This window comes from Triticum dicoccoides, chromosome 2B (assembly GCF_002162155.2).
Source record: "Triticum dicoccoides isolate Atlit2015 ecotype Zavitan chromosome 2B, WEW_v2.0, whole genome shotgun sequence".
Classification (NCBI taxonomy): Eukaryota; Viridiplantae; Streptophyta; class Magnoliopsida; order Poales; family Poaceae; genus Triticum; species Triticum dicoccoides.
Genome location: NC_041383.1, coordinates 724,255,024 through 724,282,996, shown reverse-complemented (window position 1 = coordinate 724,282,996; position 27,973 = coordinate 724,255,024). Strand labels below are relative to the sequence as shown.

The window sequence follows — 27,973 nt, the reverse complement described above, 5'->3', positions numbered from 1 at the left end:
CGGCGTCTTAGTCATAGTGGAGTGCTAGATCTGGAGTTCGATGGCGTGTCTGGGGTGTTTCCCCGGTCTATTTCGTTCAACGACAATGGCTTCACTTTTGGTGAGCCAACTTGGAGGTCCGTAAAGCTGCATATCAGCGATGGAGCCGCATCGAGTTTGGGTGAGGGGGTGATTTGTCATTCTTTTCTTCGGTGGCTGTTGTGGTCGTGTCGAAGGCAGGTGAAGGACGTTGGTGTCAAGCTCAGAGATGTTCTACTATCTTTTCAGTTTTGTCATGTTGGTCATTACGTGACTTGTACTTTGATCTTTATAATATGAATGAGACACGTATTACCAACCCAAAACAAGATCAACGCTCATTCTCTGTTGGCCTGTTGGGTGTGGCATGTGATTAGGGCCTGTTGGGTATGGCATGAGATTAGGGGATATTTTTTATGTTCTTCAAATCACAACGAGAAAAGAAAAGAAAACGAACATACATTTCTAGGAGAAAAAAATCCTCATCTAAAGTTCTTTTTTTTGACCCAGATCTAAGGTTCTTCTTTAGAAACGCAAGCTCGTCAAATTCTTTAAAAAAATACTATGTCATCTAAGGCTCTTTTTAGAAACACGAGGTCATCTTGAATTTTTTTCGACGTCTCACAAACATAGTTTAAAAAACCAAACTAGCAACCGAATCGGCGAGGCTGTCGGTTTAGGTTTTTACTGGTCGAACAGCTGGTTCATCGGTCCATTTGCGACAAAAGATCAGAATGTTTTAAGGTAACTTACCAAATTTTGACCTCACATTAAAAGAATACACATAATATTAGATGTAAACCATTAATAAATCACAAACTGTCATTAGCCTAGTTGGGTATTGAGCCTTTAGCATGTCTTGCCTCAAGTTTAGGTATTGGATTCCTTGTTGATGCAATTATTATTTTTGAACATTTTCCTTTTTTTACTAAATAACTGGTACACCTTAAAAAAACGAGAAAGGTGCCGGTTCCGGTTTGTCCGGTCGGACCACCAGTCCGGTCTAGTTTTTAAAACTATGCTCACAAGAACTTTTCCTTTTTCTTTTTGAGTAACCCTCGCAAGATCATCTAGACGAGTAACTTTTTTTGCTTGGGTGGTTCTTTTCTTTGGGGGAATTTGAGCGATCTAAATGGGTCTCTCTAGTCTAACTTAGCCCAGCCCAGCCCATGGGGTCAGTTGGTCATCCTCAAGGTTGGAACAGACACCGCACCAACGCAAACCCTCACCACTCTCTCCTCCGCATCGCTCCATTCCCTCGCTGCCGGCGCCGCCGCCGCCATGCTCCGGCTCTGTCGCGGCGTCCTCGCCCAGCTCCTCTCTTCTCCCTCCATCTCTCCTCTACACCGCCTCCTCTCCGCCGCCGCGCCCGCTGCCCCCGCCCCTCCCCCGCATTTTCCCAAACCCTAGCTTCGCCGTGGAGGACTACCTCGTCTCCACCTGCGGCCTCACCCAAGCGTAGGCGCTCAAGGCCTCCACCAAGCTCTCCCACCTCAAGTCCCCCTCCAATCCCGACGCCGTCCTCGCCTTTCTCGCCGAGCTTGGTCTCTCCGGGGCCAATTGTAGAATGCTATGGGAAAAGAAGATTGCACCTTGGGTGCTCTCCGATCTATACACTCCTATATATAGCTCAGGTTACAACAGGAGCACGGAGCGCCAGGTCGTGGCTACGTGCATGGATCGTGGGTGATCACATGCAGTACGTGCGCACGGGGAAGAGAAGTGAGAGACAGACTAGCTAACTGCTAACACCCCGCCGCAGTTTGAGCGTCGGGTGGCCTGATGCACAAACTGGACCGAAATTCCTCGAACGCCGGCATGGGCAGCCCCTTGGTAAGAACATCAGCGAACTGTTGGCTCATTCGCACATGCAGGACGCGCAGCTCACCGAGGGCCACTTTCTCCCGGACGAAGTGCATATCAAGCTCGATGTGCTTGGTCCAGCGATGGTTCACAGGGTTGGCAGCCATGTAGATGGAGGATATGTTGTCGCAGAAGACAATGTTGGCCTTGCGCAGAGGAGTCGCTAGCTCGGCGAGAAGTTGTCGTATCCAGCAACTCTCGGCGACGGCGTTGGCGACGGCGCGATACTCGGCTTCCGCACTCGACCGGGACACGGTGGCCTAGCGTTTGGAAGACCAGGACACCAGAGCATCACCGAGGTAGACGGCATAGCCAGAAGTGGAACATCGCGTGTCCGGACACCCGGCCCAGTCGGCGTCGAAGTAGGCAACGAGGTCGAGGGAGGCAGCTGGTTGCAGACACAGTCCATGGGTGGTGGTGCCCCGAAGATAGCGCAGTATCCGCTTCACCAGTGCCAAGTGTGGGACACGCGAATCATGCATCACCAGGCAGCATTGTTGGACTGCATAGGCAATGTTTGGGCGCGTCATGGTCATGTACTGGAGTGCGCCAACAAGGCTGCGGTACTCCACAGCGTCAGGCACCGGCGCGCCATCCGTCCCAGAGAGCTTCGAGCGGGTGTCGACAGGAGTTGAGATCGGCCTGCAGGCTTGCATGTTGGCGCGCTCAAGCAGCTCCTCGGCGTACTTCCGTTGGGAGAGGAAGAACCCGTCGGCCGTGCGTGTGACGGTGATGCCGAGGAAGTAGTGAAGTGGACCGAGATCTTTCATAGAGAACTCAGTCGAGAGCCGGCGCTAGAGTTGGTGAAGAAGCACGGTCGACGAAGCAGCGAGAATTATGTTGTCGACATAGAGGAGCAGGTAGGCGGCGTCGTCGTCGTTGTGGAGCACGAATAGGGACGGGTCCGCCCGAGAGGTGATGAAGCCGATGCTGCGGGCGAACGCCGCAAAGCGCGCAAACCAGGCGCGCAGCGCTTGTTTCAAGCCGTAGAGGGAGCGATCGAGCAGGCAGACATGGTCGGGGCGAGTCTCGTTAATGAAGCCAGCTGGTTGTTGGAAGTACACCTGCTCCATCAAGTGGCCATGCAGGAAGGCATTGTTGACGTCCATTTGATGCACGGGCCATCGGCGGGACGCTGCAACGGTGAGGACAACACGGATCGTGGCCGCCTTGACGACTGGTTAGAAGGTCTCATCGAAGTCGACACCGGGGCATTGGGAGAAGCCGCGAACCACCCATCTAGCCTTGTAGCGTTCGAGCGTGCCGTCGGCCTTGAGCTTGTGCCGAAACAGCCACTTGCCAGTGACAATGTTGGCACCGCGTGGCCGCGGTACGAGCCTCCGGGTCTTGTTCTCCATGAGGGCCCTGTACTCCACCTCCATCGCAGCCAACCAACAAGGATCGCGCAAGGCGGCACGCACGGTTTTTGGGATCGGGGATATGTCAGGTGTGGTCGAGGTGGTGAGACTCTGGTGATACTTGGGGTTGGCTAGGAACTTCCCGGCTTGCGTGCACGTCTGCATGGGGTGGGTTGAGATGGGAAAGGCACGGCGGCGAGGCGGCGGTGAGGTTGGTGGCGAGGCAGTGGAGGTACTGGTGACAGAAGTTGCTGCCGAGTCCACGAGATCGAGTGTTGTGGGAGCGGAGTTGATCGACACGGGTTCGGGTGTCGTGGGCGCGGGGGCGGCTGGTGTGGGTTCGTGTGTAGTAGCGGTTCATGGAGGAGACAGCGTGAGGGCTGCCATGGCAGCGGGTGCAGGCGTCGGCGTGGATGTGTCCATGGTAGGGGGGTTAGAGGAGCGTGATGGAAAAGCGGTCCGGGGTTGTTGGGGAACGAAGGGAAGGGTTGTCAGTTCGTCGAGAAGGGACGACTCTGGCTTGGTGTGGCCGCTCGTCATGGTGTGGAAAGGGAACGTGCCCTCGTCGAAGACGACATGCCGCGAGGTCACCACACGCCCAGTGGTACGGTTGACACACCAGTATCCCTTGTGCTCGTGCGAGTACCCGAGGAAGACGCACGTCGCTGAGCGTGGGGCTAGCTTGTGTGGGGTTGTGGTGGTGAGATTCGGGTAGCACAGACAACCAAACACGCGCAGCGAGGTGTGGTGGGGGTGAGCACCGTAGAGCAGGAAGAACGGCGAGTGGTCGTTTCAAGGACGGCATGGCCGTCGGTTGAGGAGGAATGTGGCAGTTTTAAGTGCTTCGGCCCAGTAGGAGTATGGTATGTGGGCATGGATGAGGAGCGAGCGCGTGATGTCATTGAGAGTGTGGAGCGCGCGCTCCGCCCGCCCGTTCTGTGGTGATGTGTAAGGGCAGGACATGCATAGCTGGGCGCCGAGCGAGGAGAAGAGAGCGCATGAGGAGGCATTCTCAAACTCCTTACCGTTGTCCGTTTGGACAACGAGTATGGGTAGGTTGAATTGAGTGTGTGCGAAGGCGAAGAACATGTGGATCATGGGAAGAACATCAGATTTTTGTTGTAAGGGGAAAGTCCAGGCAAAGTGACTGTAGTCCTCTAGGATAAGTAGATTGTATTGGCAACTGGAGTTGCTCTACACAGGAGAGGTCCATACATCACAGTGCACTAACTGAAACGGAAAGAAAGCTACATGTCCAGATGAACCGAACGGGAGCCTAGTGCTCTTCCCTAGCTGACACGCATGACAAACACCAGAGGCGGAGTGGTCGGAGTCGACGCCCGTGAGACGAGGAGTGCGGCCAAGGGCGTCTCCACCGAGATGGCCAAGACGCTGGTGCCACAGATCGCGGGTGGTGACGGTGAGCATGGGGTGATCACGGGATGTGGGGGTGGATGACATGGTGTAGAGCTCTTCATCGTCCGAGTTACAGCGGAGGATCACCCTCTTCGTTCTTCGATCCTTGACAGAGAAACCGAAATCATCAAATTCAACATTTAAATGGTTATCACGAGCTAAAGCTTTCACAGAGATTAGATTTCTAATGAGGTGTGGTGAGACAAGAACATTGCGGAGAGAGATAGGCGAGGCTGAGGTTGGGATGGTGGTGTGGCCGGTGTGCGTGGTCGCAAACGTGGTCCCGTCCCCGACAACAATGCGAGATGGAGTATGGGGAAAGGAGGAGGAGAGCATACCGGACGAGGAGGCCATATGAGAGGCCGCCCCTGTATCGAGGTACCAATTTGCGGTTGGCGGCGACTGCTGCTGCTATTGCATCGTCATGGAGTTCAGGGCGTGGATGAGTGCGCCCTGGTCCCATGCAGGGGTGGTATGGTCGTAGAGCCCGGTGTTGGGGGCGCCGTAGAGCGGGTGGACTGTTGGAAATATGCCCTAGAGGCAGTAATAAAATGGTTATTATTATATTTCCTTGTTCATGATAATTGTCTATTGTTCATGCTATAATTGTATTAAATGGAAACCATAATACATGTGTGAATACATAGACCACAACATGTCCCTAGTGAGCCTCTAGTTGACTAGCTCGTTGCTCAATAGATGGTTATGGTTTCCTGACCATGGACATTAGATGTCATTGATAACGGGATCACATCATTAGGAGAATGATGTGATGGACAAGACCCAATCCGAAGCATAGCACAAGATCGTGTAGTTCGTTTGCTAAAAGCTTTTCTGATGTCAAGTATCATTTCCTTAGACCATGAGATTGTGGAACTCCCGGATACTATAGGAATGCTTTGGGTGTATCAAACGTCACAATGTAACTGGGTGGCTATAAAGGTGCACTACAGGTATCTCCGAAAGTGTCTGTTGGGTTTGCATGAATCGAGACTCGGATTTGTCACTCCGTATGATGGAGAGGTATCTCTGGGCCCACTCGGTAATGCATCATCATAATGAGCTCAATGTGACTAAGTAGTTAGTCATGGGATCATGCATTACAGAACGAGTAAAGTGTCTTGCCGGGAACGATATTGAACGAGGTATTGGAATACCACGATCGAATCTCGGGCAAGTAACATACCGATTGACAAAGGGAATTGTATATGGGATTGATTGAATCCCCGACATCTTGGTTCATCCGATGAGATCATCGTGGAACATGTGGGAGCCAACATGGGTATCCAGATCCCGCTGTTGGTTATTGGCTGGAGAACGTCTCGGTCATGTCTGCATGGTTCCCGAACCCGTAGGGTCTACACACTTAAGGTTCGGTGACGCTAGAGTTGTTATGGGAAATAGTATGTGGTTGCCGAAGGTTGTTCGGAGTCCCGGATGAGATCCTGGACATGACGAGGATCTCCAGAATGGTCTGGAAGTGAGGTTTGGTATATTGGACGAAGGGTATTGGAGTCTGGAATTGTTCCGGGGGTACCAGGTGATGACCAGCGTGTCCGAAAGGGGTTTCGGAGGCCTCGGCAAGCGTTGGGGGGCCTTATGGGCCAAGTGGAGGGGGCACATCTGCCCACTAAGGGGCTGAGCGCCCCTCCCACCCCATCTCACGTAACCTGGAGAGGTTGGGCCGCCTCCCCTAGGGCAGCCACCCCTCCCGTCTTGGGCGGCAAGTTTCCTAGGGGGTGGGGGCGCCTAAACCCATCTAGGGTTTCCCCTGGCCGCCGCCCCCTCCTCTAGATCCATCTAGAGGGGCCGGCCCCCTCTCTCCTCTTCCCCCTATATATAGTGAGGGGGTGGGAGGGCAGGCACACCCTTCCCCTGGCGCATCCCTCCCTCCTCCAACACTTCCTCCTCCTCCGTAGTGCTTAGCGAAGCTCTGCCGGAGAACCACGAGCTCCACCACCACCATGTCGTCGTGCTGCGGAGTTCTCCCTCAACTTCTCCTATCCCCTTGCTGGATCAAGAAGGAGGAGACGTCCCCGGGCTGTACGTGTGTTGAACGCGGAGGCGCCATCCGTTCGGTGCTAGATCGGATCTTCCGCGATTTGAATCGCTGCGAGTACGACTCCATCATCCGCGTTCTTGTAACGCTTCCGCATCGCGATCTTCAAGGGTATGAAGATACACTCCTCTCTCTCTTGTTGCTAGAATCTCCATAGATTGATCTTGGTGATGCGTAGAAAATTTTGAATTTCTGCTACGTTCCCCAACAGTGGCATCATGAGCTAGGTCTATTGCGTAGATTCTATGCACGAGTACAACACAAGTAGTTGTGGGTGTTGGTTTGTTCAATTTGCTTACCGTTACTTGTCCTATCTTGTTTCGGCGGTATTGTGGGATGAAGCGGCCCGGAGCGACCTTACACGTACGCTTATGTGAGACAGGTTCCACCAACTGACATGCACTTGTTGCATAAAGGTGGCTAGCGGGTGCCAGTCTCTCCCACTTTAGTCGGATCAGATTCGATGAAAAGGGTCCTTATGAAGGGTAAATAGCAATTGGCATATCACCGTTGTGGCTTTTGCTTAGGTAAGAAACATTCTTTCTAGAAACCCATAGCAGCCATGTAAAACACGCAACAACAATTAGAGGACATCTAACTTGTTTTTGCAGGGTATGCTATGTGATGTGATATGGCCCAAAAGAATGTGATGAATGATATGTGATGTATGAGATTGATCATGTTCTTGTAATAGGAATCACGACTTGCACGTCGATGAGTATGACAACCGGCAGGAGCCATAGGAGTTGTCTTAATTTATTGTATGACCTGCTTGTCATTGAATAACGCCATGTAGTTACTTTACTTTATTGCTAAATCGTTAGCCATAGTAGTAGAAGTAATAGTTGGCGAGACAACTTCATGAAGACACGATGATGGAGATCATGGTGTCATGCCAGTGACGAAGGTGATCATGCCGTGCCTCAAGATGGAGATCAAAGGCGCAAGATGATATTGGCCATATTGTCAGGACCCTGACTCAATGCCACATCGATCTAGCATGTAACACCTCATATCACTTTGCGGCCTCACGCACGGTATTCCCACGGGTGTCGCCTTACCTTAGCCCAGGACCGTTTGCGCCTTTTGGCACACGTATATGACAGTGTCGCTAGCATCCATATGATAAGGAGCCCGGGCTGACATGGCTAGTCGTAAACCCAAAGTGGCACAGACTTATAGGGACAGGCATCCATGACCCAGCATCGAACGTGTCGGTCATCAGCGAGTGAATCCAGGCTGTAGCACTGGGCTAGCAGGACTCCGGTGAACCGGGCTGTAGTAGGCTAACAGGACTCCGGTATTCATCGCGTGACATTTCCCCGAAGGGACAGACACAGGAACGAAGAAGGACACATGCCGGCCAGCCTAACTGTTCCGGAGCAGTAGCAAGCTACCATGGCTCGGTGGAAATACTAGGAGACATTTCCCGGTAAGAGAGGCTACTAAAGATAAACAACTAGATGGTCAGATCCCACACATACCAAGCATTTCAATAACATACACACAATATGCTCGATATGTGCAAATACAACATGGCATCACAACATGACTCTACGACTCAAGTATTTTACTCATTAGGCTCCGAGGAGCGAGATATTACAACATGGGTCTCATGACCCAACAATCAGAGCATACAAATCAAAGCACAAGCGGAAGCTATCATGTCTGAGTACAGACATCTATAAATGGAAAAGGCTGAAAATCCTGACTATCTATCAGATCCTGCCGAGGGCACAAGATCGTAGCTGAGGTATCAAGCTAAACGTCGAAGTCCACGCGGAACTACTAGTGAGACTGAAGTCTCTCTGCAAAACATAAAATAGGCAGACGTGAGTACAAATGTACCCAGCAAGACTTACATCAGAACTATCTACATATGCATCATTATCAACAAGGGGGTGGAGGGGTTGACTGCAGCAAGCCCGCTTTGACTCGGTGGCTATCCTGAACTACGACTGCAGGTAACTCTTTTGAGGTGGCGCACACGAGTCCACATATTCACCAACCAATACACCACTATGGATCCGCTCTCGTCTCCCTACGAGAACGCCATCCATAGCACTCACGCTTATCTTGCGTATTTTAGAGTATCCACTTTCACTTGTCTATGAACTATGCAAGGGGTCCAAGTTTCCATATCCGAGGAATCCGGCTATTCGAATAGATGATGTTAACCCTGCAGGGGTGTACTTCTTCACACACGCTCCCGCCACTTACCGCCCTGTACACGTCATGTACCTCGGCAACCTTCAAGCGGAGGCCGGGCGAGGGAGTCGGCCACGACCTGACTAACCGAACAAGTCTCTAGTCCAGGTTTATCGCCTATTCGGGTTCCATCCGCAAGGAGATCCGGCCGGGGTGTCGCTTACGGCCCCAAACGATGTGTGCAGGGTTCCCAAGCCCACCAACCGGGTGCCACTTGGTACACCGGGCCACTGTGCCTAGTCTGTCCCAAGCCCACCTGTACCGGGTGCCACTTGGTAGACTACTAACACTACCTACAAACACCAGAAACTAGTTGCAACTCCTGGACAGAGATCATGTTGATTAATAAGTCGAGAGGGGCACTTAAGCATTCCAATGTGTGGTAGTTCCTGAGGACGGCTGCAATGAGACAACCCAGCATGTACTCCTACATGGCCTCTCACCGCTACCTTTACCAAATCGTGTTCACACACTTAGCTCACACACATTGGGACATGTTCACACGCCTCTGATTCATCCCCGATGAATCAGACCTGACTCAACTCTAAGCAGTAGCAGGCATGACAAACAAGCATGAATGAGTAGGCACATCAGGGCTCAAACAACTCCTACTCATGCTAGTGGGTTTCATCTATTTACTGTGGCAATGACAGGTCATGCAAAGGATAAAGGGTTCAGCTACTGCAGCAAGTATCAAATAAATCGTTGTTGTCCTAATGCAGTAAAAGAGAGCAGGAGCGAGAGAGTGGGATTTTATCGGAATGAACAAGGGGGTTTTGCTTGCCTGGCACTTCTGAAGATAACATTGAGTCTTCATCAGTGTCAACGATCACATCATCGGCATCACGTCTATCGAGAGGGGACAAATACCGGCAACACCGAAGGGAACACAATCAATGCAATGCACAATATGATGCATGATCATGACATGGCAAAATGAATGTGTTTTGGGCTAATGCATCTAAAACCAGATTAAATGAAGTTGGTTTGAATCCAAGATTCAAATTCAAACTCCATATGTGGTTATTTAAATGTCATTCACTTCATTTGCCCTAAACAGTAGTGATAAGTTGTTCTAACATGCATGTAAATGGTACAGATGGATTCCTTGAATTTGTCTGATAATTTTTCATATATAAATTATTTAATTTGGAGTTACGGTTGAATTTCTATGATTTATTGAAGTTTTAGCTATTTTCTGGAATTTCCTGATTATTTTTAAATCCAGAAAATACTTATTGCGTCAGCCCCACGTCACAGTGACGTCAGCAGGGTCAACTGGGCGCCCCAGGTCAAACCTGACGTGTGGGGGCCACACGTCAGTGACACAGGAGCTAATCCCGGTCAAACCCAGCGCTAACTGAGGTTTGACAAGGGGTGGGGCCCACAGTCAGTGGCCTAGGGGGTTGGTTAGGGCGTCATTAGCGCTAATTAAGCGTGCCACGTCGGCAGTCGCCGGAGTTTCGCCGGCGATGACCAAAAACGCGGCGGAGACGCACCGAGGTGGCTCGGGTTTCGTCTATACTGCACCGTTCGGTGCGCCCTTTGGCTCTACGGGGAGCTGGCGCGATGGCGCGTCGGATGGTCGTGGTCTCCGGGCCTGGGGTGGCCGGAGTCGACGGCGGCGAGCTCGGTTGCGGCCGTCGGAGCTCGGGTGAGACACAGGCGACCACTAGGGGGCACGAGAGGGCGAGCTGCGGCAGGCAACGGGCTCGTGGAGACGTTCTGAGCACGATGGTGCACTCAGGTGGGAGCTCCAGTGGCTCTGGCCACGACGGCGACGAGGCACGGCGGCGGCGAGCTTCGGCCGTGGTGGAAGAAGGAGCTAGGGGACGAAATCAGGTGCGGGGAGTGAGGGGAAGAGAAGAGGAGCTCACGGGGAGTCGGACGAGACGCTAAGTGGGCTCGGGGACGTCCTGTCGGCGGCGAATCGAACGGCGGCGATTGCCGGCCGTGGCGATGAAGATGGCGGTGATGGCGTGGCTACAGGGCACCCGGCGTTGCATGCGTCGTGGTGGAGCTTCATGGGGTCGGGACGGAGCTCAGGGGTGTGGAGAGGGAGCGAGGGGGTGGCTGTGGCCGCGAGGGAGCTCGTCGGTGACGGCGGCTCCGTTCGGTCCAGGCGGGAGAGAGGGAGCAGAGGAGGGAGGGTCGAGGGGGGAGAGTGAGCGAAACGGTCAGCGGGATCGGGACGGCCTGCGGGAGTCGTCCACGCGGCCAGGGGCTCGTCGGCAAGCAGGAGGTGGCCGCGCGGCCGTGCGCGTGCGAGCACGCAGCTGCTTCGGGGCGAGGGGAGGAAGACGACGGAGGGCTGCAGTGGTGGGCTGGGCCGGCTTCTGCTGGGCCACCAGGTGGGTGGGCCTCAGGTAAGCGTCGGGTAAGTTTTCTCTGCTCTGTCTTTTACTTATTGTTTTCTATTTTTTTCTGCAGCTTTGAGGCTTTATTAAAAATACTAAATCAATCCCAAAAATCATGCAACTGCTCATGACCACTGTTAGAAATATATCCTACAGTAAACATTTCAGTTTGGGATTATTTGAGCATTTAAAATATTTTATAGTATTTAAATGCCCAAATGCAAATAAGTAATGATTTAAATTCAAAGTCCCAAAAATAAATCCTTTTAAAATGTTCATCATTTTTGGTTTGGATCAAAACCCTTGCCAAAAATATTAAACATCTAAGGAGAGCATTTTGGAGCAATGAATGAGATTTTAGGGTTTTTGCCCTTCTTTTATTTAGGGTTTTGAGGCTTCCAATTTCCCTCAGTTCAAATTTCAGAATTTAAACATGATGCACACACGAAGCTAGCCTAGAGCATTACCAGAAGCTAGGGATGTGACAACTCACCCCCACTAAACAAGAATCTCGTCTCGAGATTCAAGCGTAGGGTAGGATGAAGGGGAAATGCAAACTAGTACAATCTTCACGATCCAGGTTGCACTTCAAATGAACGTTGATTTGAACACCATCTTTGTCTTGTCGTCTTGCTCTGAGAATTCCAGCTAATCATGGCAAGAAGAGGAAAGGAAAACTCTGGAAGGATCGGTCTTCTCGAAGGTCGAACAACTCAGGATTAACTCCCGGAATGTGACATAGCAACATCTCTCGAGCTGAGAGACGAAGCATACCTCTAGAGGGATGGAGTGGAGCAGGTGACGAGGTTCACTAGGTAGACAACAATTCCAGACTTAAGAATGTGGCGATCGGTTGTCAACGTAGCGAGGAGTTGAATTGCCATGATACCACGACGAAACATCATGGAGAAGGGTGATTCGTAGATTATTATCTTAAGTGGCAAAAAGAATTACCTTTGGTATAGAGATCATTGAGACTCTCTATATCAGCCGAAGGCAAATCACAGCAATCGATTGGCGGGGGTCGGTAGAATGGCATACTCGGACTTGGATGATGTGGATTACCTTGTTGAAGACAACGCAATGGATGAATTTTCTTATCACCGGAGATGGAAGAGACCCATGGTAGAATGGCACATTGGCGGTGCAAGCTAGGAACAAAATGCAAATGCTGGGAATGATTCTGGTAACTGGGGAAAAACCCAACAACAGAGAGTGAATTCACTGTTTGAAAAGATCATAGCATTGCCGAGGAAACTGAGAGCAAACCCAGTTAGTGCCGATGATTACACCTAGCGCTTATGCGTGCTCTCAAGAACTTGAGCATTTCCATATTCATCAAGGTTTTACCAACATCCGTGTCAAGAATCCTGGCAACACAACATACCACCATGATGAACAACGATGGACGATGCAGATGCATAGGAAGATAACATCAACTCAGATTTCACCCTAGCGAGGCCAAGGAAACAAAATCTGGATGATCGACCGAGAGACATTTAGCACTCCGCTTCTAATGTTCTCCTTGACGTGCTAGTATAACCCATTCATGGATATGGTTTGCTAACTAGAACATCAAGTAAAGGTCGGACTTCGGGAGCAATAGAATCCATAAGGAACAATTACGGAGGTAAATCCTACGAAATCCTTATGGGGAGGTGGCCAACTTCCTCAAACAAGATACTACAATAATAGGTCTTCCGGCTGGGTGTGTTGGCCACGACATCCACCTTACCGGTTATCAAGGGACCAATATTATAGTTCTTGGGAAATATTCCAACCATCATATCTGCCTGAGACTCAGATCTGGTTGGTGTCAGGATATTCCAGACTCATCGAGTCTAGGAAGAAAAATGAAAGTTTGCAACACAAATCGACGAGATGACGTTGCGAGATTCTCAGGAAATGAACTACGATAGCAAGCTCCAAAACATGAGCTGGTTCTGCTACAAACATGTGAACACGTTGTTCCAGACAAGCATGCCCACATGGTAGTCTTACAATAAAACACTACCGAGTTCTGGTTGGGAGCCATCATCGAGGATATCGAAGTCTTTACGCAAGTCCATGGATTAGATCCCAAGCATAGACTTCTTTTCCTTGAACAAGTCAATCAGTGGCTTGGTGTGCTAGGATATACATATGGAATGAAGATGATCAGTCTAATAGACCACAGAATTCTTCGCACGTGCATGACCGACTTGGGATGATTCCAAAGGAGCAAAAACAAACTTTCTCGAATTCACGACGGCAACTTACATCAAAATGCACGTGAATCAAAGGAAGTCACTCCTTTCATCAAACAAGTACTTCATGAGCTAGCATGAAGAAAATGCTTTCAAAAGTTTCCAACACTAACTTAATGTTCAACAACATCATGGAGGAGACAAGAATGTTGTCAATGGGCTCAACAACAACTCATCGGAATTTCCATATCACTGGACTTCCACCATCGGGTGAACACGGTGATAGCATTGGTCAGACCCAAAAGATATAATGGTGTATGCTCGAGGGATCAACCACGAGTAAGACAACATTACGAACATCGTTGGTTCTGACTTGATTTGACGATAGCCCACACTCAAATCAAAGAATTGATAAGACAGTAGGTGCAGCAACTGATCACAGGGACCAATCGATGAAGATATCATCTTTCTTCAACACACACTACACAAGAATATCCCTTTGGAACGAACTAAGTCAGGCAAGCTTTTATCTTCCAACCCTCCAAGTTGTCGTTTAGCTTAACCAACTAGCTCAGGGATATCTAACACCGATTCTTGGAGAGAAGGTGGTTCACAAGAAACCAACTTGATCACGAGCTCAACATAGCGGTCAGGTGACAACCTGGTAATACTTCCGAGAAGGTCTTCGGAAATCACGAACCACCGATATGTTACTAAGCTCGAGAACAATCTTGCTTTTCAGGGCAAGATGATATGATCAAATGAGCGAGGACTTGACAAAATCCTACTCATCAATCAAAGAGTGCACCAGGAGATAAGGACTAGGTAGCACGATCAATCTTAGAATGGTGATTCAAAAACCAACACGCTAAGGATGAAATTATTATCCTTTAGCTACCAAGCAACGAGGTTGCTGGGAGTATTGATTTCACACACCATGATTCACTTGTCGGCACTCCGGCTGCAACAACACGGAACCGAGGAATGAGAAAGGATGGCGAGAAGTATCACTATGTCAAGAATTCACAAAAGGTGGTGCAATTCTCATGAAATTCCTGTCATAAAGAAGGTAATACTTCAGGGTAGAGCAGACCAGAAGCTGGATTGTAACTTGATCTGCGGAGCACAACTTCTTTGACCCAATCCTGGATATGGAAGAGGTACTGGAGTTTGTTTCTCCTAGTCATTCTGCGATAGAATGGCTTGACGGACCACAAGAGTAATAGGCATCGATAAACGAACGCACGCATACTCTTGACTATCAATTGATAGACGAGGGTCAGAATGCAACTAAAGAGAACAACTCAAAGGAACATATAATTTTCTGAGTTGTGGATGCATAGATTAGTATGTCGAACCAAGTTCAACATATTTCTTCCGGATAACCCATGCAGAAAGGTAGAACTGGCAGAGTCGCGATTTATGAATGGAGAACTCCTCAAGAATAATCCTGTTGTGATATTTCAGTTCAACGAGGAACTTCTGCCATACGTAGTTCATGGTATCTGGAAGAAGAAGATACCACGGACTTCAAGGACTAACGCAAAGGTTACTAATATCCTAAAGGCGCTAGCAATTACTATCAACATGAAGTAAGTAGAGTGAATCTCGGGTTCAAGAACCCAAGAATAGAATACCTACTACTAAGTAGCATCACGGGATGCTTTCGAGAATGATGGCCAGAATCATCACACTGGGAACACAAATCATGGCTAAATTACGAGATGATCCCCTAAGACACCTAGGGTCATAATACTAGCTCCAACATATATGTCAAGGCAATAAAGTACCTCAACTCACTGATTTGTGTGATTAATCTGACCAAAGGCACGTCGGAAACAGGAGGAAGGGATTTGCAAATGCATCCGACTATTTAGAAACCTGGGATGACTCGGACAGCATAACGGCTGTAAATGCTCAGAAAAGATTTGAGACATTCACAAAAATGGTGGCATAACCACTCAGAAACACAATATCAAGGTTTCGAGATCAACAGTTAACGTACAGAAGTAGTAGAAACTGAACTCAAGCTTAAATCCAACAATCTTATAAGTCTACGGACTAGCAACATGTGATCCTGATAGAAAGAAGAGATAGCCTAGTTCTTAATCCCCGTAGGAAAGATAAGATGACTCAGATCAGAAGGGCATAAGGTATAAGGAGTAAAAAGAGCCTTACGTTCCATCCCACAATCAATTCCCTTATATAACTAAAGCATTTCTAGACTCAACTTCGACCAGTTTGGCTTGGTAATCCTACAGGCAGTCAAGCTCTGATACCAACGCTGTCAGGACCCTCACTCAATGCCACATCGATCTAGCATGTAACACCTCATATCACTTTGCGGCCTCACGCACGGTATTCCCACGGGTGTCGCCTTACCTTAGCCCGGGACCGTTTGCGCCTTTTGGCACACGTATATGACAGTGTCGCTAGCATCCATATGATAAGGAGCCCGGGCTGACATGGCTAGTCGTAAACCCAAAGTGGCATAGACTTACAGGGACAGGCATCCATGACCCAGCATCGAACGTGTCGGTCATCAGCGAGTGAATCCAGGCTGTAGCACTGGGCTAGCAGGACTCCGGTGAACCGGGCTGTAGCAGGCTAACAGGACTCCGGTATTCATTGCGTGACATTTCCCTGAAGGGACAGACACAGGAACGAAGAAGGACACATGCCGGCCAGCCTAAGTGTTCCGGAGCAGTAGCAAGCTACCATGGCTCGGTGGAAACACTACGAGACATTTCCCGGTAAGAGAGGCTACTAAAGATAAACAACTAGATGGTCAGATCCCACACATACCAAGCATTTCAATAACATACACACAATATGCTCGATATGTGCAAATACAACATGGCATCACAACATGACTCTACGACTCAAGTATTTTACTCATTAGGCTCCGAGGAGCGAGATATTACAACATGGGTCTCATGACCCAACAATCAGAGCATACAAATCAAAGCACAAGCGGAAGCTATCATGTCTGAGTACAGACATCTATAAATGGAAAAGGCTGAAAAGCCTGACTATCTATCAGATCCTGCCGAGGGCACAAGATCGTAGCTAAGGTATCAAGCTAAACGTCGAAGTCCACGCGGAACTACTAGTGAGACTGAAGTCTCTCTGCAAAACATAAAATAGGCAGACGTGAGTACAAATGTACCCAGCAAGACTTACATCAGAACTATCTACATATGCATCATTATCAACAAGGGGGTGGAGGGGTTGACTGCAGTAAGCCCGCTTTGACTCGGTGGCTATCCTGAACTACGACTGCAGGTAACTCTTTTGAGGTGGCGCACACGAGTCCACATATTCACCAACCAATACACCACTATGGATCCGCTCCCGTCTCCCTACGAGAACGCCATCCATAGCACTCACGCTTATCTTGCGTATTTTAGAGTATCCACTTTCACTTGTCTATGAACTATGCAAGGGGTCCAAGTTTCCATATCCGAGGAATCCGGCTATTTGAATAGATGATGTTAACCCTGCAGGGGTGTACTTCTTCACACACGCTCCCGCCACTTACCGCCTTGTACACGTCATGTACCTCGGCAACCTTCAAGCGGAGGCCGGGCGAGGGAGTCGGCCATGATCTGACTAACCGAACAAGTTTCTAGTCCAGGTTTATCGCCTATTCGGGTTCCATACGCAAGGAGATCCGGCCGGGGTGTCGCTTACGGCCCCAAACGATGTGTGTAGGGTTCCCAAGCCCACCAACCGGGTGCCACTTGGTACACCGGGCCACTGTGCCTAGTCTGTCCCAAGCCCACCTGTACCGGGTGCCACTTGGTAGACTACTAACACTACCTACAAACACCAGAAACTAGTTGCAACTCCTGGACAGAGATCATGTTGATTAATAAGTCGAGAGGGGCACTTAAGCATTCCAATGTGTGGTAGTAGCTGGTCATGGATCACAAACATAGAACTCAGTTCCTGAGGACGGCTGCAGTGAGACAACCCACCATGTACTCCTACATGGCCTCTCACCGCTACCTTTACCAAATCGTGTTCACACACTTAGCTCACACACATTGGGACATGTTCACACGCCTCTGATTCATCCCCGATGAATCAGACCTGACTCAACTCTAAGCAGTAGCAGGCATGACAAACAAGCATGAATGAGTAGGCACATCAGGGCTCAAACAACTCCTACTCATGCTAGTGGGTTTCATCTATTTACTGTGGCAATGACAGGTCATGCAAAGGATAAAGGGTTCAGCTACCGCAGCAAGTATCAAATAAATCATTGTTGTCCTAATGCAGTAAAAGAGAGCAGGAGCGAGAGAGTGGGATTTTATTGGAATGAACAAGGGGGTTTTGCTTGCCTAGCACTTCTGAAGATAACATTGAGTCTTCATCAGTGTCAATGATCACATCATCGGTATCACGTCTATCGAGAGGGGACAAATACCGGCAACATCGAAGGGAACACAATCAATGCAATGCACAATATGATGCATGATCATGACATGGCAAAATGAATGTGTTTTGGGCTAATGCATCTAAAACCAGATTAAATGAAGTTGGTTTGAATCCAAGATTCAAATTCAAACTCCATATGTGGTTATTTAAATGTCATTCACTTCATTTGCCCTAAACAGTAGTGATAAGTTGTTCTAACATGCATGTAAATGGTACAGATGGATTCCTTGAATTTTTCTGATAATTTTTCATATATAAATTATTTAATTTGGAGTTACGGTTGAATTTCTATGATTTATTGAAGTTTTAGCTATTTTCTGGAATTTCCTGATTATTTTTAAATCCAGAAAATACTTATTGCGTCAGCCCCACGTCACAGTGACGTCAGCAGGGTCAACTGGGCGCCCCAGGTCAAACCTGACGTGTGGGGGCCACACGTCAGTGACACAGGAGCTAATCCCGGTCAAACCCAGCGCTAACTGAGGTTTGACCAGGGGTGGGGCCCACAGTCAGTGGCCTAGGGGGTTGGTTAGGGCATCATTAGCGCTAATTAAGCGTGCCACGTCGGCAGTCGCCGGAGTTTCGCCGGCGACGACCCAAAACGCGGCGGAGACGCACCGGGGTGGCTCGGGTTTCGTCTATACTGCACCGTTCGGTGCGCCCTTTGGCTCTACGGGGAGCTGGCGCGATGGCGCGTCGGATGGTCGTGGTCTCCGGGCCTGGTGTGGCCGGAGTCGACGGCGGCGAGCTCGGTTGCGGCCGCCGGAGCTCGGGTGAGACACAGGCGACCACTAGGGGGCACGAGAGGGCGAGCTGCGGCAGGCAACGGGCTCGTGGAGACGTTCTGAGCACGATGGTGCACTCAGGTGGGAGCTCCAGTGGCTCTGGCCACGACGACGACGAGGCACGGCGGCGGCGAGCTTCGGCCGTGGTGGAAGAAGGAGCTAGGGGACGAAATCAGGTGCGGGGAGTGAGGGGAAGAGAAGAGGAGCTCACGGGGAGTCGGACGAGACGCTAAGTGGGCTCGGGGACGTCCTGTCGGCGGCGAATCGAACGGCGGCGATTGCCGGCCGTGGCGATGAAGATGGCGGTGATGGCGTGGCTACAGGGCACCCGGCGTTGCATGCGTCGTGGTGGAGCTTCATGGGGTCGGGACGGAGCTCAGGGGTGTGGAGAGGGAGCGAGGGGGTGGCTGTGGCCGCGAGGGAGCTCGTCGGTGACGGCGGCTCCGTTCGGTCCAGGCGGGAGAGAGGGAGCAGAGGAGGGAGGGTCGAGGGGGGAGAGTGAGCGAAACGGTCAGCGGGATCGGGACGGCCTGCGGGAGTCGTCCACGCGGCCAGGGGCTCGTCGGCAAGCAGGAGGTGGCCGCGCGGCCGTGCGCGTGCGAGCACGCAGCTGCTTCGGGGCGAGGGGAGGAAGACGACGGAGGGCTGCAGTGGTGGGCTGGGCCGGCTTCTGCTGGGCCACCAGGTGGGTGGGCCTCAGGTAAGCGTCGGGTAAGTTTTCTCTGCTCTGTCTTTTACTTATTGTTTTCTATTTTTTTCTGCAGCTTTGAGGCTTTATTAAAAATACTAAATCAATCCCAAAAATCATGCAACTGCTCATGACCACTGTTAGAAATATATCCTACAGTAAACATTTCAGTTTGGGATTATTTGAGCATTTAAAATATTTTATAGTATTTAAATGCCCAAATGCAAATAAGTAATGATTTAAATTCAAAGTCCCAAAAATAAATCCTTTTAAAATGTTCATCATTTTTGGTTTGGATCAAAACCCTTGCCAAAAATATTAAACATCTAAGGAGAGCATTTTGGAGCAATGAATGAGATTTTAGGGTTTTTGCCCTTCTTTTATTTAGGGTTTTGAGGCTTCCAATTTCCCTCAGTTCAAATTTCAGAATTTAAACATGATGCACACACGAAGCTAGCCTAGAGCATTACCAGAAGCTAGGGATGTGACAACTCACCCCCACTAAACAAGAATCTCGTCTCGAGATTCAAGCGTAGGGTAGGATGAAGGGGAAATGCAAACTAGTACAATCTTCACGATCCAGGTTGCACTTCAAATGAACGTTGATTTGAACACCATCTTTGTCTTGTCGTCTTGCTCTGAGAATTCCAGCTAATCATGGCAAGAAGAGGAAAGGAAAACTCTGGAAGGATCGGTCTTCTCGAAGGTCGAACAACTCAGGATTAACTCCCGGAATGTGACATAGCAACATCTCTCGAGCTGAGAGACGAAGCATACCTCTAGAGGGATGGAGTGGAGCAGGTGACGAGGTTCACTAGGTAGACAACAATTCCAGACTTAAGAATGTGGCGATCGGTTGTCAACGTAGCGAGGAGTTGAATTGCCATGATACCACGATGAAACAAACTGGTCTTCATCCGGTTCCTCCAACGCTCCCTCCTCTCTCCCGCTAGATAGCGGGCGTATCTAGATTCGGCCTCCGCCCTAGTGGTGTACCCTTTGTAACTGTTACCGCTAAAACGGTGAACCTGTCTCCGACACTCCTCCCAGTCATCGTAGACTTCGGGAACCTTACCCTTGTACACGACATACGACGACATCTCTATGCACAAGCCAAACAACAGACAACAGACAATACATAAGCAATATGTAAGTTATTTAAAAAAAGGATCGGAAGAGAAAAGCAAGACATTAATAGCACGATTCATGATCCTACTAATAAATAGCATCGATTACATCTAAGTTGAATGACTGTCCAAACCAAAGAGACATACGAATTCATTAAAGTTTAATTACTACATGAGCCAATCAATGTTTCAGAACTACACATCACTACTTCCGACTCGACTCATCGGACAGGAGCGTGGATGAAGCCGTCGTCTGTCGTGATGGTCATGAAATCGCGGTCGTTGTCACCCTGCATTTGTAGCGTTCCATCTATCTCATTGTTGGACGGTTGATATCTGAGGTAGAACTGCCCCGAGGTATGAAGGATATCTTGATGGATGATGTCCGCAAACTCCGACTGGATGCGAAAGAATACTTGTCTGAGGTCCACGTCCTGGGTTGCCGACAACCTCGCGGCCCAATCTTTGAGACTATCTGGTAGCAGAAGTTGATGATGGTCCCTTACGATCGCCCACATGTGATGGAGGGCGTAGTAGGCATCCTTCTGACCGCCAGGCGGCTGCTTGACGCAGCAGAAATTCGTATTGTGTGAGAAGGTGTGCTTGCCGTACTTACGAACTACCCAGGTGAAGGTGCCTCCAGATTTGGCGTAGCCGGAGAGAACATCATCAAGAACTTTCTTGACATTTGTGTAGTCTATCTTGGAGTTACGGTTCGGGTCGAAATACGTGGCCATGGAATATTTCGGGCTTAAGAGGATGAGTGTGCAATGTGCGTCACTGCACAGAACACGGAATGTTAGAAAAAAAAGAATGATCAAAATCTAAGAAATCATATGTTACGGGGCGGTTAAGGGATGACTTACTCGGGAAAGTAAGCCACAAGGAAGTTATCCTTATCTGGATTTGCCAGAATGACTCCTTCAAGGTGTGAACTCGCAACTTGGCGGTCCCCAGCGCTGCTCAAGTGCTTGGCACGCATGTAGAAGGGGTCGACTATCATGGTGTCTGGGGTCTTGTCTCTAATAATCCGCATCTCCATACTCAACGAAAACAGCCGAATGAAGGTGTAGTGCAGCGAATGAAGGTTAAACATAGCAAAGATGTCATCAAACCACAGGACGATCGTACCCCCGATGTCGCCATCCACAAAACCCTTGCCCTCTGGCACCTTGGCCACGAAAACCGGGTATGCCACATCATTCTCTCTGAGATGCCGCTTCTCCAAAGAAAGAACACTATCGTGCAGACTCCGCATAGCAACGGTTGCAGCATTCAGCATATTTGGCGGTAGCATCGCCCTACCAGCCACATGCACCCTCCTCGAGATATCCTTAGGTGAAGGTGGCCCGTCCTGAGCACGGATCGAACTCGGTGCCGGCTGGCTCGCACCGGCGCCCTTGTTAGTCTTTCGCTTCCGTCCCTTGTTCTTGATCTCCTGTAATGGGACCGAGTTCTGCTCACAGACCGCCTTCTTGAGCGTGTTGGGGCTGATAATATTTCGCACCTCAGCTATCTGAGGCTCAATGAAGGCGGGAGCTGGAGGCGTGTCCTGAGAACTGAACGCCAGACGACGCCTGTTGCAATTAGATTTATCCGCCGTACCAGCTAGATCGCGGTCGTCTTGGTTGGGTTCTTGAGAAAGAGGCCCACAGAACTCGTCAGCGTACCCATGTTCGGCAAAGTACTTATCAACTTTGGTAAATGTACCGTCGTCGTGGTCGTCTTCGTCCGGATCCTGTGCCATAGGGCTGTCCGGATCCTGTGCCATAGGGATGTCTGGCAGGTCCGGTAGCGTTGCGGCATTCTTGCGTGGCTTGGCGCCGGCACAACTGGCGGTCTTGTCTGTGGGGTGGTGTCCCCCGCCCCCAAACGAATCTGGCTCTTTGGCCAAAGTAGGGGCCAGTTTACACAGGCGCTGAGGGTCATCTCATCTTCTTCATCGGCCCCAGCGGGTCGAATCGAAGGTAACAGCTCGTCGCAGCCTGGCAGCACCCGAACCACTTCAACCCTATACACTGTGGGTGCCATCGGATTACCGTGGAACATGTGGTTGCCCGGTTGAACGATTCTGCCCTTGGCGACATCGACCAACTCGGCGCCCACGAAGTGCAGAAGAGTGCAAGGAACATCGGCGGCGCCCTGCGAAAACATGTACAGGGCGTCAGGGATGCCCAGGCAAAGGCAAGGAGATGAAGTCATCTGCCGAGAGGCTTAGTTACTGTGATGCCGTCGAGCTCGGCTAATGTCGAGGCACCGCCAACGGTGGGCGTGCAACTGACGGAGGGGGCGCTTGCTGGCAAGGTGCCGGCCGGCGTACACCCGGGTGCATTAAGCTCCAGTGCCCGTGCCGGTGCCGGAGACACGAATACTGCCTCCGTCGGAGACACCAATGGCGTCGCCGCCAGAGACACCAATGGCGCCGCCGGAGACACCAATGGTGCCGCCTGCACGCTGTGCAAGTTGCTGGCCGTGAAGCTGGGAATCGGGGGAGGCCCCTATTGGCCGCCCGCAATCCACGTCGTCAGCCCATGAATCAACATAGGCACCATGGCGTTGAGCTTCGTTCCCAGTTGTTGTTCCACTTGCTCTTGGACAAGCTCCAGAATCCGCGCCACTTGTGCCTTGAGTTCTTCAACCTCGCGCGTCTGGCTTTTCGAGCTGGTCTTTTTCTCCTTCCGCACACCAGCGGTATAGTATGACCCCCATTTTGTGGACAAGCCTTTGCCGGCCACACGACCAGCTGACGTCGGCTTAGTGAGCTTATCCTTGTTTTTCATTACGTTCAATGCCCTATTTAAAGGGGTGTCGAAAGGGGAGCTCTGAGACGACCCCGCGCTACTGCTTTCAGTGTCTTGCGAAAGGAACATGAACCATTTAGAAATATTGGGGATTAATTAGAGTGCAACCATATGGAGCTAATTACGCGAGGGTGTGTTCCTTACCAGAACAAGCTCAAGCGCCCTGGTCTTCGGATCCGTGGTAAGCTCCTTTGTTATCGGGTCCTCCTTGTACCGGGCCCTGACATAGTTCCTGGTCTGCTTGTTACCGCTGTATTTCTCGAAGCGGGGCGGTAGGCCTTGCTCGGCACGCTCCGCATCCTCCTTGTCCCATATAGGCTCCGCCACTCTGTAACCGCCAGGACAGAGTTTGTGTTCCCCTAAGTTCAACTCCCGCATTTCTTTCCCCCACTGACTTGATTCGGAGGTTGCACTGCTCTCACACTTGATCTTGAACTCCTTATACTCATCTTCGCTCATCAAAGGATATTTCGCCTTGATCTTCTCATAACTATCACCTTTATCAATCATTCTCTTCACCGTGCTTCTCCAAGCAGACAGGGCCGTGCTCATCTTCGTGAGGGCGGCACTGTTCACTTTATTCCCTAAGAGGTGTGTGTTTTCAAATTCGGTGGGGAACTTGTATCGTTCGTGCAGCTTTGTGAAGAGGAGGTTGCGCAAATTCCCTCGGTCCTTATGCCTAAGGTTCTCGGTGTTGATCGAGACGGTGCTCCGGAGAATGCACCCAAGATGAACCGAGTACCCCTTGACTATATGTTTGGGCTCCGTTGGATTCCCGTCGGAGTCCACTTGAGTGCATTCCTCCTTGAGGGTGCGGAGCGCATTCGGGCGCCGGTCCTTCCTTTGCTTCTTCGGTTGGCTGCCATCTGTGTGTGCGCCGCCATCATCAGTGGTGGCATCCTCGGCGGCACCATCAGTGGTGTCATCCCCAACGCCACTAGGGGTTGTGTAATCAGGATCGGTGTCATCCGCGGCGTCCTCATAGCAGTGAGGTTGTTCCTCCATCTCCTGGGACAGCTCCTAGAATTACTTGCCGCCCGAACCACTGGCCTCATCGTTGTAGGCCATGTTTCGCTCTAAATAGGAAAAAAGTTTGGCCAAAAAGTTGGTTATTGTCAAGGAACAAGATCATGGTCTCATCATTTAGGGTTTGTCGACACTGAGGCACCCTAAAAGCCTACGCTTTCATCATTTAGGGTTTGTCGACGCTGAGGCACCCTAAAAGCCTAAGCATACATCATTTAGGTTCTCATCGACACCGAGGCATCCGGGGCAGCCAAGTTAAGTTTTCTTCATTTAGGGTTTATCAATGCCGAGGCACCCTAGGTTGGGCCTAATCACTTGGCACTAATCACTTGGCTCTATTGCCACCTATGTTGGGTTTATCATCTAGGGTTTATCGATGCTAAGGAGAATTCTAAGTTGGGCCTAATCACTTGGCTCTATTGCCACCTATGGTTTAATGCAGCAAGAATAAAGGGGCAGTTGATCCTACTTAATTAAGTACTAAGATACCCCGGCTCATGAATTAGTCGCAAGTACCCCATATGTCCTATTTTTAGCAAAGTCATGCTAAAATTCACGGAAAATTTCAGCATGAGCTTTGCTGAAAATAGGACATATGGAGTACCCGAATTTGCCGGAACGGAAGTTAATCAACATTCCGGCAAACTCAAGGGCCTCTCGGGGTACCTGCAAATTCATCACGACACGATGGTCGGAGACAAAACCCAGCAAACTAGCACCACAATGTGCCTCTACTTTCATATGGATGAATAGGCCACAGACCATACGGTCCTCTGCTTTCATATGGACAAAAATCAGCTCAACTTATGTGAGCTTCCATTCCAGATCTAATAGCAGCAAGTTGTTCACGTGTAGCTGAACTTATGTGAGCTACCTTCAAGAAAAGAAATCTGCAGTGGCACATCTGCTCTCTGAATACATTGGCAAGAAACAAAACAACACCTAGTACCATCCATCTGCTATGGCCGTATCATGCAGTTTAACTAAGCACTAACAGGTAATTATATAACTGAAAACTTGGCGCGTACGTGTCACTTAGCTTGGGCAAGCAACATACCTCGTCTTCTTGGTTAGTCCAAACAAGCTGTATGCTGAGCCTCAACTCACCACATGCACATTTTACAACACCCATGACATGAAAAACTAAACATAATTGTCAACCAACAAAACCAAAACACAAACAGGACTTCAAATTTTCACGATCAGGAAGAAAAACAGGGTTTTCAACTACTATATTCAGTTTCATGGCATAAGTTGAACAGTTGAAAAAGAACAAGCTTCATTTAAATATCTTGCTGCTAACAAACATAACTAATGCCAGTACTCAAAAAATAGAGTGACCACACAGGGAACAAACAAACTATTCACTTTTTATTTCTTCAGAATTGGACCAGACAGAGAACAACTCCTTGGAAGCAAACTGAAACCATGCTGAAACTATACTGAAACCATGCTGAAACTTTACTGAAACTACTCCTTGCAATCAAACTGAAACTACTCCTTGGAAGCAAATTGTCTTGGAAGGACTATTGTGTGCACAAATCTACTCCAACTAGTTGCTTTCACTTAGAAATTGTTAGCACAAACAGCATGAGTCATTCTTCAGACCGTTACAAATAGAAACAATGGCAACCAAGGTTAAAAACCAACAATCCTGTATATTATTCTGAAACTTGATATATTGAAATCACTTAGCACTCTCTTTATGTGTTCATTCAACACTTAAAATTGAGGAAAATAATACCAACTAGGATCGGTATGACCTTCGTTTTTCATTTTCTGTATGATCAATTAAATCTTCCACAAGCTTATATCAAAAGGTTCAGCAACTTGAAACGTAACTCTTGCTTGGTGTTCGAAATCATTTCATTTATATTTTAAATAACAGTAGGAATTATTTCATAATAGAATTTACCCGATGGGGGCGATGGGTGCATGCGACAGAGGGGGGAACGGGTGGGGGTGGAGGAGGCTCACCACTATTGCAAACCAAACAAGTAAGCAGAGCACATGTATATACTTGTATCACTGTCTTGGAGCCAACAAACGCCTCAATTTTTTTCCAACCGTGATCAAACCTGTTACGCAGAAACACAAACAGAGAGATACATGTAACTAACGAGGACAGACAGACAAGGTAACAAGAACTCCACAGCTCAATTAAGCCTATGCTTCTTCTTTCACTCTCCTGCATAAAGTTATTGTTACTACCTGGGAGGGATTATATGCTGGTTTACCACTACTAATACCATTTTTTAATATAATCTTCATTCTCCTGCTTTTTCTTTTCTTACAAGTGTTGATGCCAAAACATTGCAACCCTGTAGTTCAAGATCAGAGTCAAAATTGACCTACACGATTGTTTACCACTACTAAGACATGGATCTAATAGCTATCTCCCCCCTTGTTCCTCATGCCTTACTTGAATTTAGAGAAGAGAGAGCTCAGATCCTACAACAGGGATCTCTCTGGAAGATATGTGTTAACCAATTTCGGCCAGTATAACCAACACAAAGCTCCTGCTCTCTCAAATTGCAGATAAAACAACTTAATCTACAATTTTCTAACATGTTTAAACCAAAACATTTGCTCATGAAAAATATTCAACCTACAATTTGTAAACATTTTCCCTTAGAGGCAATATCACAAACACCTATCAAGCACAATCCTCTAAAATCACACAGCAAGCAAGAAATAACTATCATTATATTCCCACAGTATCGAATCTACATCAAGTACTCATCCACTAAAAAAATCAGGAAAAAAATTGAACAGAGGATGCAAGAGGAAGGAGGGAGGGGGGATGAGGGAAGAGGGAGGAAGGACGAAGGAGTTGGGATACCTACCTACGGACTGGTCGCCGGCGTAGCTCCGGGCGGCAGCGTGCTGGGCAGGAGCACCTGCTCCAGGGAGGGGGCGCCGCTGGTGGGAGCGGCTGCTTGATGGGGGGAGGCGCTGCTGGGGTCCTGTACCGGAGGCGGGGCAACAGAGGGTTCGGCCGGCTGGGCGCGCGGCGGCGGCGGCTAGGAACCCTAATTGTCGCGCTCGGGAGGGAGGTTGACGCAGGCGGGGCCGCGGGGGGAGGGGGACGGCGAGGGCGCGGGCGCGGGCGGAGGGGGGACGGTGAGGGAGGTGGCACTCGGCTCGAGGAGGGGGCGTTGGAAGCGAGCACGGTCGGGGACGGCGAGCACGAGGGAAGTGGTGGTCGGTGGTAGTCAGGCGCGGGTGAGATGAGGCAGGGGAGGGATTGGGGATTTTAGTGTGGGGGGAGGCTTAGCAATGGCGCACCACCCAGGGGTGCTCCATAAGTACATCCATAGCAATGGCGCACCACCGAGGGGTGCGCCATAAGTAATTTAATCTAGCCCGACTTGTCAGGTTATATACCACCTAACCCTATCTACAACAGAACCTGCCGACTAGCCTGAGTGGTCAGTATGCAGCACACACACCAGGAGGTCCTGGGTTCGATTCCCAGGCTCCCCAATATTTTTTTATGCATTTTAAATCTTGTTTGATATTTATTTGTGTTTAAATATGTTTAAACTTGTTTAAATCATAACGGTAATATTTTTTTATAAAAAACAGTAATAATTTTTTTTAAAATATGTTCAAATTTGTTACTTGAAAATATCATC

General features: G+C 49.5%; 1 pseudogene; it reads left to right on the top strand.

Moving 5' to 3' along the window:
* Positions 1-1,299: 1,299 nt before the first annotated feature.
* LOC119361261 overlaps positions 1,300-27,973 on the top strand; it is a 40,131-nt pseudogene continuing 13,457 nt past the window's right edge.